This window comes from Hydra vulgaris, chromosome 09 (assembly GCF_038396675.1).
Source record: "Hydra vulgaris chromosome 09, alternate assembly HydraT2T_AEP".
Lineage (NCBI taxonomy): Eukaryota > Metazoa > Cnidaria > Hydrozoa > Anthoathecata > Hydridae > Hydra > Hydra vulgaris.
In genome coordinates, this window is record NC_088928.1 from 10,541,480 (window position 1) to 10,554,249 (window position 12,770).

The following is a 12,770-nucleotide window of genomic DNA, read 5'->3' on the forward strand; positions in this document are numbered from 1 at the left end:
CTAATTATTAGGGAAAAATATATATGTAAACTGTTTTTAACATAGAGCAGCCGTGGCGCAGTGGTGGCGCACTTGCCTCAGAATCAAAGGATCCCTGGTTCTAACCCCTACTGGGCAAGTTTTGCGTCATCGGTTAGGAAGTAGGCGTGAACTTCCAATTAAATGCTCATCCGCGGTGCTCCGTGATAAAACCGTAAGGACTTCTTGGGGCACCTAAATAAAAATTTGAAAAAAAAAATAAACAAACATATATATTCATATATGCAAAAATATGTTTCAAGACATTTCATACCTTTCATTTCTTCTGTCAATCAATTTTCAATGCGGTAGTGGTGTAATGGTAGAGCGCCCGCTTCATAAGCGAGGGGTTCCGAGTCCGATCACGTCCCTAGTAGTACCGCGCTCAACTTGTTTCTCCATGCAGCGGCCTTGTTCGTCAAGGTTCGTGTTTCGGAGTTATCAAACATAAATATTGAAAATGATTGTGGAATTTCTTTAAAATGTAGAAAAAATGAAAATTTGCCAAAAGGCCCATGTTTAGATGAAAAAGTAAAAAGCCCATGCGGGAATCCCGCATAGCCTCTGGGGCAACCACGTCTCTGTTCACGTCATCTATAGTAAAAAGAAAAGAATTGTATAAAACTAAGAATTCTATAAATACAACATTGAACAGACAATATTTAATTCTGTGGCCTGTAACAATGACGTTGTTCAAAAAGAAATTCAAAAGTAAATTTTAGAACAACATCATAAAAATGTTTCAATCTTGTTTGTTTATTAGATTGGCAATCATTCTTTAAGAAAGAAACACCATGGAAAGAATAAATCAGAGATCAATTTTTTGATTTCCATGATGTAATTTAATTTAACATTTTGCACAGTATTTTTTACTTTTTAAAAACTAAAAAAAATAATTTCCAAAAAAATATATATGCAATTATAACTTTGCAAGTGTGCACTTATAACTTTGCAAACATGCAGATATAACTTTGCTAACATGCACTTATAACTTTGCAAACATGCATTTATCACTTTTCAAAACCCTTTAAACGAAAACTGAATAAATTAAACAAGGAAAACTTGAATTTAAAAAAGACCAAACTAAAAAATAGGCAGCTCAAACAAGTTTTCACAAACTTATTTGAGCAGCCATATTTCGAGTACAATCCATTTACCTTGGTAACGTTGCTTGGAAAAAATTAAAAGAACTGTTGTTGAAGCTGCTACGGAATTTGTTTTTAGTTGCAATTTTTTTTATCTTTACTTGAATACTGACTACTATTTACATGAAAATTTCCTTTAATATTTTTTTTTAGTTAATAAACCTCATTTTTTATGCTAATAATCTAAAATACTCAATTTAAAAATATAAAATATTTATTTTTATATAAATTACTACTATTTTTAAAACTTCCATACAATTTCGCCTCATTTGAGAGCCAAAATTATGAACGCTTTTGAAGAACTTTTTTTGATAATATTAGAAACTCATTAAATGTTCAAGGGTCTTGGAAACCTCTAAAATATTTTTTATTCAAAAATTCTATAAATCCTTTGTTTTTTTATCATATAGAACGCATTAAAAAATACAAAACAATTTTTTTAAAAACGCACCATTTGTAAGAAACTTAGAAAAAAATGATTTAAAAATTTGAAACTAACCTTGATCCTTGTTAAAGTCTTATTACTTGCATACAATTAGGGGCAATTTTTGGGGTATTTTGACACTTTAGCACTAGGTAAATTTCAATATTTTTGTAATCATATTTTTTATGTAATCAATTTTTTTTTAATATTTGCCCCAAATTTAGTTCCTTGTGTATTAGTATTTTCAAAACTTCATATTTCTGAACACTGCTAATATTATTTATATAAATAATAAATACTACAAAACTAACAATGTATACACAACATTTTTAAAAAAATGTCCACCTTTAGCATTAGATGTGAAAATTTCTCCACAATTATTGACACACATAAAAAAAGTTTCTTGACTTAAACTTTATTTAATTTAAATTTCTAGAAGTCAGATAATTAGGAATGTACCGGAATTCCATTCTGGCCGGAATTACGGTCGGAATTTGTGACTTTTAGGTCATTTCTATTTCAGCCTGAATTATAATATTTCTGGCCTGAATACAGGAATTTATTTTTTACTTTATTTATTTAAGACATCTGATACAGACTATGTAAATTAAATCAAAAAATCATTGTCCTACAGGGCGATGAAGAACTATGGGTAAACCTAGGTAAAAAATACAAAATTTTTAACAAATACAATGTAATTTTAGGTAAAGCTACCGTTTAGCGCTCTAAAATAATTTGATCTTTTCGCTTGTTGCACTCTCATTAGTAGAAATTTTTTAAACATTAGAAATTTAATTGAAATTATAAAAGAAAAAAGATTGCTGTCCTATGCCAAATTCTCAGTCAATGTAGTAACACTTCCTTGTGGAAGCAGGCTAAATGTAGCAACAACCCTTTGTATCAGCAGGCTATAAGAAAACGGACGTAGTAGCACTCCTTCGTAGCAGCAGGCTATACGATAATGGATGTAGCAGCACTCCCTTGTAGCAGCAGGCTATAGATAGTCGATTGATGCACTAAAGCCAATAAATATTTTTTATGTTTATATTTAAAAGTCACCACTTTGAGCAAGTCTCCACACGAATGCGCAACAAGCGACAAACTAAAATTATTTTAGACCGCATATCTGTAGCTATATATATATATATATATATATATATATATATATATATATATATATATATATATATATATATATATATATATATATATATATATATATATATATATATATATATATATATATATATATATATATATATATTTATATTATAGGTTATAAATATATTATGTAGCCACGATGCTGAGGTGCAGGCTTTCACTTTTAATCTTAAAGGTAAAAAACTACATAAATATAAATCTTATTCCGGCTGGAATTCCGGCAGGAGATTTTTCAACAAAACTGGCAAATCTAGTTTCAGCCTGAATTCAAAATTTCCAATCCGGTACACCCATAAAGATTATATAATTCTAAATTTTAAACTTTTTAAATTAAAAATATTGGAGCAATTATAAAATATTCTATTACTTTTAAAAGAAAATGTTGAGAAAACAAAAAGAACTTATTTTTAATTAACAAAATTACATAACGTTTTTAATTTCAATAAGATTATATAGCAGTTAAAAACTGTGTAAATATTCACAAGTTAAAAAATGTGTAAGTGTTCACAAATATAAAATCAACAAACCATTTAAATCAGCAAAATTAATATAATCTTTGAAATATGGCACAACTTCTTCCAAGCAGAAACCAGAAAATTGACTTGAAAAATGTAATAAAGTTCCGCCTTCATCAGTTCGAAATTCAAACCAATTGTATTGGTGCAAATCATTATCAAACATAAGCTTAAGAAGAGCTTTCACTACCTGTTAGTAGAAAAATTCCTTATCATTATCGTTGTCATCATCATTGTCTTCATCATCATTATCATCATCATCATCATCATCATCATCATCATCATCATCATCATCATCATCATCATCATCATCATCATCATCATCATCATCATCATCATCATCATCATCATCATTAGTGTCATCAGTGTCATCATAATAATCATTATCACCATAATCATTATCATTGTAATTACATACCTCTGACAAACCATTATCTATGGCAGTCATAATTGGAGTGTATCCTTGATCATCAGTTTCATTTAAATATTTGTAAAAATTATCTAGATGATACTCTTGAAAAATGCTAAACAATTTAAAAAGTCTGTTAAAAAAAATCAATCAAACAAACATTTGCTAGATAATAAATGTAAAACATTTTTTTGTAAATTCAACTATGTAATTGGAAACAATATTTTAGGAAAACATAGGAAACAATAATTAATTTGGAAACAATATTTTAAAGCAATTAAAATATTTGTTTAGAGCAGCATTAGCTAAATGTTGAAATTGTTTATGATCTGTTAGGTCTGGGCTTGAACTATAATTCAACAAAATATCAGTCATTTCAAAATAACCATTGAATGCTGTTATATGCAGGGCTGTTTGACCATTAATATCAATTAAATTTTGAAACTTTTTAACTTTAAGAGTTTCTTCATTGCAGTGAAATTATTATTAGACACATTTTTGAAAAAAAAAAGTTCCGCCTCTGTCAATAATGTTTCTTCCACATTGCCACTAATACTAGAAATATATGACTGTGATTCTGAAATGTTATCAATACTTTTGTCATCTATAAATTCCTCATCAGTATTGTTGCTACCCTGTTCTGTATAAATGCTTTGCTCATCTTCTGAACCGAAGTCAGATGAATTAAATTTATTTTTTATATACAAACGTTTGTTAAATGGAAGTTTTTTTATTAAACGAAATGTTTCAAGTTTTTCAAGACGATCATCTTGTTGCTTTTCTCTTGAACGAAGAGAAAAAATTTTTTTTGTACTGATGTTTTAACTTCTTATTTATTTTTCTTTTAGTTTGTTTTTTTCCTTTTTTGACTTTTTTTTTATATTCTTCATCACTTGCAATAAAATTGTAGTCATCCTCATCACAATACTCGTTATCAATCAAAGTGGCTGATTCAGTTCTATACTGGTTTCTTCTATAAAAAAAGCTTTTAAATCTTTTTTAAAAAATAATTTTTTTAAATTTATAATAAAAACTGTTAGTACACTAAATATTTATATGTATTTATTAAAATTATTTAAATTTTAATAATAATTACATATAAATATTTATTTATATGTATTTATTAAAATTTATATAATTTACACAGTTTACGCTCAAATACACAGTAGTATTTATATAACTACACAAAAAAAAAACTTTGCCATAATATATACTAATTCATAAACACTACCTGCCTAAACACCAAACCTCAGTTGATGTATGTACTAAAGTCTACGCTGATTGTAAAGAAATGTAATAGAATATTGTATCCACCTAGAATATCATACCCCATTAGCCAAATTCATTTCAGAGGCCTGGTCTCGAAATTAATTCGATGTAGTAACCATGAGCGAGACTAGGTTTTTTCAAACCGAGACGAGACCGAGACGAGAAGTTAGTACTTCTCGAGAGGTAGAGAACGAAACGAGAAATTTAACGATTTTTGAAAACAAATTTATTAAAATCCAAGTAAAAAAAAATGTAAACATGGTTTTGACAAATAGACACAAATGACATTTGTCAAATGTAAACAACTTTTTCAAATATTAATTCAGAATTTTTTTGCCAAACTTTTCCAAAATGTTTTCTCTGAATAAGATGATTTGTTCTACTTTTTCTGGGTGTAAGTTGTGTCTGGATGATCAGACGACATTTCCACCTGAGCTAAAAACTCTCTGATTTAGTTGAACTTGCTGGAATAGCTAAAATTTGTCTAGCTAATGAAGAGAGTTCTGGCAAAGTATTTGAATGCAATTTCCACCAATCAAGAATTGGAAAGTCTTTTTTGGCATCAGGGAGATATTCATACTGGCACATTTCGCTCAAAATAGGATTCAGTTCAAATGTGTTTCAAGTCTGACGTTTAACTTGCGCTTCAGTTTTGAATTAGGAGACAAACCTGCTGAAAGGACTCTGGCAACAGGTTGGCACTCAACATTTTCCTTAACCTGTGAGGCTAACCATTCTTTTGTTGTTTGAAATTTTTTGAAGAGCTTCAATTGAAGTCCCTTTGAAGCAAGATTTAAGTAGTTTGCTGCAGCACTCAATAAGTTTCCAGTGTGACAAAGAGGAAATCTTTTCTCAATGCAGCTTTTCAAGTTTTTTGCATGCAAGACACTGCAGCCATTTTTTCCATCCGTCTCAATAAATTGATCAATTTTGTCATGGATTAAATAAAGAGAATCGGCGACAGTGTTAATTGTTGGAATAGACTCAGCCGACCACGTTTCTGTAGCTTCTTTAAGTGATACTTCTACTGCTCCCTCGATTGATTTCCACAGTGATGCACTAATGGTCTTTGAAGAAAAAATATCTTCATTTGCACATAAGCTGATAATTGCACTCTTTAGATGTAGGACAGAAGCCATGCAATCCAGTTCACTATTCCATCTTGTGTCAACAGATTGGCGTAACTGTCTAAAATTGATTCCTTGAGCGTTTGATTCTGATTCAAGCAACTCAGCTGCAACTGTTGACTGGTGAGTTAAAGAAGCCAAATCTTTGCATGTTTGCAACGTATCATCCATTCCAGCAGTCATTCCAAATGAGTCTCGAACTGCACATTGCAAAATATGATTGTTGCACAAGTATTGGTCAAGGCGCTTTGACAATTTGACTGCAAGTTTCATGTTACTTGCTTGGTCGTTCACGCAGTACATTGGCAAATTAGCAGGCAAATTTAGTTCTTCTAAGTAAATGTCCAGCTTTCCTTTAATTAAGATACCTGTGTGTCTGCCTGGGAACTGTTGGACATGGGGTGTTCAGTGATGTAGTCTCCAATTTTCGTTAATAACATGAAAAGTCCAAGAGATGTAGCTGTCCTGAGCTCTAGAAGTCCAAAGGTCAGAAGTAAATGCAGCACTTTTTAGATTTGGCGTAATTTCCTATTATGCTCTTCATTCCAACTTGAACTTCTCTTGACCGAATTGAAAGCTTTCTTGAATATGTTGTTCTGTGATGAAGGCTCAGTTTAGGGTTTGCAATGTCAAACAATTTCTTGAAACCTCTTCCTTCGACTGCTGAAAAGGATGCCAGATCAGTGCAAAAGTAATCCAGCATTTCAGAGTCAAACTGTTTTTGAATGGAATTGTCTTTGTCATATTTGGACTTTGTTTCAAGCATTTCGACCATGGTTCATTGTTTCTTCTTAGGAGAAGGAAGAAGAGAGTCGTCAGTTTTTTCAGAATACTCAACGTAATCTTGGCTGTGTTTTTTTTCGAGGTGACGATAAAGTCCGCTTGTGTTTCCATCTTTTGTTTTCAAAAAGTCTTTTGGCACGCTGCATTCAGCACCGTCACTTGTTTTTTGAAATATCTCCATATTTTGTTTTTTCTTGGTGACATTTTTGATCGTTGAAATGAGGCAAGAATATATCTTTTCAATATGAACAATATGTATCAAGTTTAATTTCACTGGTCAACTAATGAAATTAAGTCGAAAGTGCACCATTTTATACAAAAAGTTTTTGTATTTAAAATCTAATTAAAAATATTTAAAATTGGACCAAATTTTTTAATTAGATTTTTAAAAAAAATCTAATTAAAAAATCTAATTAAAAATCTAATTAAAATTACGGAGTCAAAATATTAATTAATTAAAATAAATTATTAAGATTTTGTAAATTATAATAATTTTTAATTTGGAAAATAATATAATATTAAAGTCTCGTTCGACTTCTCGTGGTACTTCTTCGACTTCTCGTTTCTCACGAGAAGTCCTATTTCTCACGAGAAACGAGAACGAGACGAGATCTCGCTCATGGTTACGATGTAGGTAAAAAAGTAAAGATGGTTACTTTGTTATTAAAAAAAAATCAATAATACTGTCGCTGCTACTATTAGCTCTTAATTCATCATGATTACTTTTGAGGAATCGCGAAAGAAAACGCAAATGTATTTACATTTTTTAAAGCTAAAAGAAAAAAGGAAGCCTAATAGCCTATTGAATATTGTTATTAAATAGCAAACATCTTTTTTTAATGAAGTATCTCTTAAAATACCGAAAAATACAGCTGAATGGTTATCAAGCAAGATGTTTTACCATAAGAAAATTAGTGAATATATCATTTACAGATATTGTGACCATAAAAAGGAAGGGAACTGCATCTATCTGAAAAACATAAAAATGCTACAAAATTTCAAAATAAAATAGTTACCTGGTTAAATGTTACATGCATTAAATCTATGAGTAAAATATTATATATTGACTATTTGAGATCAGTTGTGTTACTTTTTGATTGATTTATTCCTAGAATAGAATATTGAAGTTGTCCTGTTAGTTCTAGAAGAATGTGTACTGGGTTTACTTTCACTTTTGTGTTTACTTACTTTCACTTTTGTGTTTTTTAAAACACAATAATGATAAAATACTAAATACAATGAAAACTATAAAAGAAAAGATTTAGGCTCTTTCTTGCACAGAACAGTTACAAGCTAACTATCTTTTAAAATTAACTGAGTCCTAAATAAAAAAAGATGACAGTTGCTATATCAGCATATCCAGAACTAAACTATTTTTAAACAGATGTATCATTGTTTAAAAATTGAAATAACACTTTTAAGAAATGGCTGTTTAGTTGTAATGTGTTTATTTTGTACAAATGAAATTGAAATTTAAACACGAATCATTTTGTCTGTCAACATTTATGTTATAAATACTCACAAAGAACTGCCTTTGTTTTATCAGATTTTATTTGTTTTAATACCTCATTATACTTCACATGGGTAATACTAAAATTGAAAATATTGATTTCTAAATTAATAAACTCACGGAAAATTCAAGTTATAATAATACTTGAAGAAACTTCTTCTAACGCTTTTCGAAAAATAATACCAAAAGTGTCACTATTATCATTCGAAATAAGACTGAAAATACTGATATACAAAGAACATATGATGGTTTAAAAGGCGTAGCATATTTCTCATTAATAGATAACTTTTTAATATTGGTATTGTAAATATTGACCTTAGTAACCGCATGGCTCCAAAATGATATGGTATTTAATACCATATCATTTTGGAGCCATGTAATTAATAATTAATTACATAAGCATAGAACAAAATACAAAAAAGTAGCATAATTACAGAAAACATAAAGTTACAGCTGCTTGACTATCTAATTTCCTTGTTTTTTTTGGAAAACTTTTAAAGTATAAAGTTATATTGGTATATTTTTTAGAATGTTTTTTACTCCAGGCCTAAGCCATTTAGAAAGTATTCAAAGAGGTAAATTATTTGAAAACTTCTTTCTAAAGCAAAAGTTGAAAAATACCTATACTTTGTTAGCCTAATCAACAATAAATATGGTTGTAACCCTGATAAATTAGATCTATCAAGAAAATTTGTTAGACTAGAAAACTCAAGATTGTGTTAATTGTGTTGGGCCATGAACAACAAGTAGAAAATTTTCTTCAATTTTATATTCAATGCCAGCTACAGATTGAGTGTACAGATGCAATACATCAAACATTTTAAAATTAAACAAATTAATACCTTATTTGTAATTGTTGAAGAAACAGTAAATTCAAATTGATTAAAAGAAAATGAAAAACTGAAATTATCTTGAAATCAAGTTTTGCAATCTAATTTTGTTATGTTAAAAGTCAAATTTGACAATCTGGTTTTGTTATGTTAAAATCATTAAAAAATTATAAAAAAACTTAAAGTTTTTTGCCATTGTAATTTTTTCGAGATAAAAGCAGTTTTAACATTTTGAAAATTTTATTTTTGAATTTGTATTTATACAGGGTTACTTTTATAATTTTTATAACTATAATTTTCTATTAGCTGAATTTTATTTTTGTTTCTTCATATCACTTTGTTTTTATGATTGTTTAAAATTTTATTTTAGCTTTTCTGTTTTTTTGCATCTTTTTTCTTATTATTTAACTGAAATAATAATGTCTGGCAAATTGTTTGTATTTCTGGCAAATTGTTTGTACTAAATCTCTCTTTTTATAAACTTGTTTTAAACAACTTCATATAGGTTTTTTTGTACACTTTCTGATCTTGATAAACGATAGTATTTGAGCAGACCATTCGAATCTTTTGATTTAAAATTTTTATAAAGCATAAAGCAGAAGCACAATACAATTAAAGCGTTTTAAAAATCTAGCCAGAAAAAGTATAAATATTAAAATGTGGAACACTTGCTGATACTTTATCAAACTGAAAACCTACATTTTTTAATTTTTTCCCTACATCGTAAACATAAGTGTGCGGACGGCGTCTAATGAATTTGGCTAGGGTAAGTACGCCAATTAATGGCCATTAACCATTTACTGGCCACTTTTAAAAGCTTTTCTCATAAAAAACTGACACAACTTGTCCTATATTATTATTTAAACTCAATGAATTCATTAAAACTTTGTAAATATCGCAATTTCAGGATAGTTCTAGAAGGTTTTAGTCACTAAAACTAAATGTCAAAAACATTATAAAAAATGTAATAATTTTACGCTTTGTTTTCTTAAATTCATACTTTAGAGTCTTTTTTTTGTGCGTTGCAAGTATTTGTGCCAGTCCATTCAGGAAGGAAAAAAAAGATAAATATCTTATGTACACTTTGAAACAAAAGTATTTAGTTGATGTTTCACATATAATGTTTTAACTGAATTAGATCAATCTTTTTCTAATCAACCATTTACTGGCCGGTTAATTAATCCATTTACTGGCCATGGCCAATAAACGGTATCAGGTATAAAATTTTTAGTTTCATATTTTTATATAGGATTTTCTCACACTTAGTTATTATTCATGTGTGAGAAAAGTAAAGTTAAGATATTAGCAAAATCCACATTTAAAATAGTTTCTGATTTTCATTCTACTTTTAAGTTACTTTCAAAGTTAATTCTACTTTTAAAGTTACTTTACAATTAAAATGCTCAGTCATTTTAAAGTTAGTTTTAAAATCTTTTTAAAGTTACTAATTTTAAAGTTACTTTAAAAGTAGAATGAACTCAGAAAGTTTTAGTTAATTATAATTATAGTTCTGATAATGTTGATTCAATAAAAATACAACATTAAAGTAAATATATGATTTTCCTAAATGTACTTTATGAATGTATGTTTTTATTTTTTTATTTTTAATAGATAATAATATTATATAAAACCATGAAACCAGTTATTTCAACAAAAATAATAAAAAAACGCATGCTATGGACTGAGAATAACATAAAACTAGCAGTACATGCAGTTGCATCAAGTATGTCTCAATGGAAAGCAAGTGTATCATATAAAGTTCCGCAATCGACTTGCAAACCAAAATCTCTGGAAAGTCCAAAATAGGAGCGAAACCAGAGAAAAAGCCAATGCTAGGTGACCTTGAAGAAAAACTTATTGATTATACTGGCAATCGTGCCCAAATGGGAATCAGTTTTGGGAAAAAAACATTTATCACTTATGCTGCTAAGCTTGCTAAAAAACATAACATAAGTTTAAAAACGAACAAGTGGCAACAAGGAAACAATTACTATTATATGTTGCTTAAATGCAGCTGGTCAAGTCATACCACCTCATATAGAGAGGAAAGGAAAAACTGTACAAACTCTTTATGGTTTTGATACCGAAAATGCTCCAAGAGGAGCAACATGGAGTGTGTCTGAAAAGGGCTGGACAAAACGAGGTATTGCGGAGTTATGGTTTGTGAAAACATTTCTGCCAAATATTGGCTCAGCAAGACCACAGATTTTAATCCTAGATGGACATGACTCACACAATTTTGTTGAAATGATTGAGCTGGCTATCGTAAACCAAATTGAAATTGTTGAGCTTCCAGCTCACACCAGCAACTGGTTGCAGCCTTGTGACAGAACAGTTTTTAAGTCACTGAAAACTGACTATTCTGAGGAAACCCCACAATTATGAATGACTACCCAGGTGTAGTTGTTTTGCTTTTTAACTTTTGCGGTTTATTTTCAAAAGCGTGGAAATATGCTATGACTGACACAAATATACGCTGAGGATTTAGAGCTTATGGAATTTATCCCTTTAATCCAGATGCTATTTCTAAAGAGGCATACATCCCAAACATTTTATATAGTAAAATTTCATATGCTGTCCCAGGTCAAAATGTATGCAACATTTCAATAATAAACAACCTTCCATTATTGTCTGATCTATCAGAAAACAGCTTTGCAATTAACTCGCTGTCTTCTACGAAACCAGAAGAAGAAAATGAGTTTATTGATTTTTAATTCAAGACAATGCTGTGCAATATTCAAATATTGTTACAAGACACAGCTATGCAAGAATCAAACCCGTACAAGACAATGAGTTTATTGATTTTTCTGTTCAATACAATACTCTGGGTTTGAATATTAATACTGATATATGTCTTGAAGAAGTAAAAGTAATTGAATCAATATTAGATTCAAATGATAAAATTTTTTTCTTTGCAAAACATTTACAGATCTTCCATTTCCATTTGGTAATTCATCTTGTCTATCAGACAAAGATTCAGATGTTCTTACATATCCTTTTCCACAAATTAAACAAACAAAGAAACACTCAAAAAACTCTAATTTAAAGTTTTTTGTCTGCATTTACAGGGTAGTGATGAGCTTGAAGATAGGGCTTCAAAGATAGCTATTGAAAATAGAAAAGTTGAAAAACAAAAGATTTTGAAAAAAGAAGAAAATTTTGCAAAAAGCTAGATCGTATATCAAACTTGAAGAAATTGACCAAGGTGGAAAAAAATGATATTTTATAAAAAATTTTTTTTAGGTATTTTTGTTCATGTTAATTTATCTTAATGAGTGTATAAATAATTTAATTGAACAAGTTATCTTGATTTTATATTGTGCTTTTTATTTTTTTTTAATTTTATGATAATAAATCAATTACAATGCTCTATTCAATCAAATACAGCCAACGGCCAATAAATGGTTAAGATGGCCGGTATTTGGTAAAATTGTTTACCTTTAATATCTGGGTTATATATAATTTTATGTTATTTATAATCACACAATGTTACTAAAATTTAGAGCTTTTATTTTTAAAATTTTATATATGGTATATAACATATACTTAAGTATTTTACTGTAACTGGTGTTTCTTGTA

General features: G+C 29.0%; 1 long non-coding RNA gene across 1 annotated transcript; it reads right to left on the bottom strand.

Annotated features, from left to right (window-relative positions):
- Positions 1-3,135: 3,135 nt before the first annotated feature.
- On the bottom strand, positions 3,136-8,008 carry LOC136085015 (uncharacterized). Its single transcript, XR_010641005.1, has 3 exons — positions 7,868-8,008; positions 3,682-3,787; positions 3,136-3,453 (listed from the first exon to the last, which is right to left on the bottom strand). It is a non-coding gene; the product is annotated as an uncharacterized LOC136085015 (long non-coding RNA).
- Positions 8,009-12,770: the final 4,762 nt, after the last annotated feature.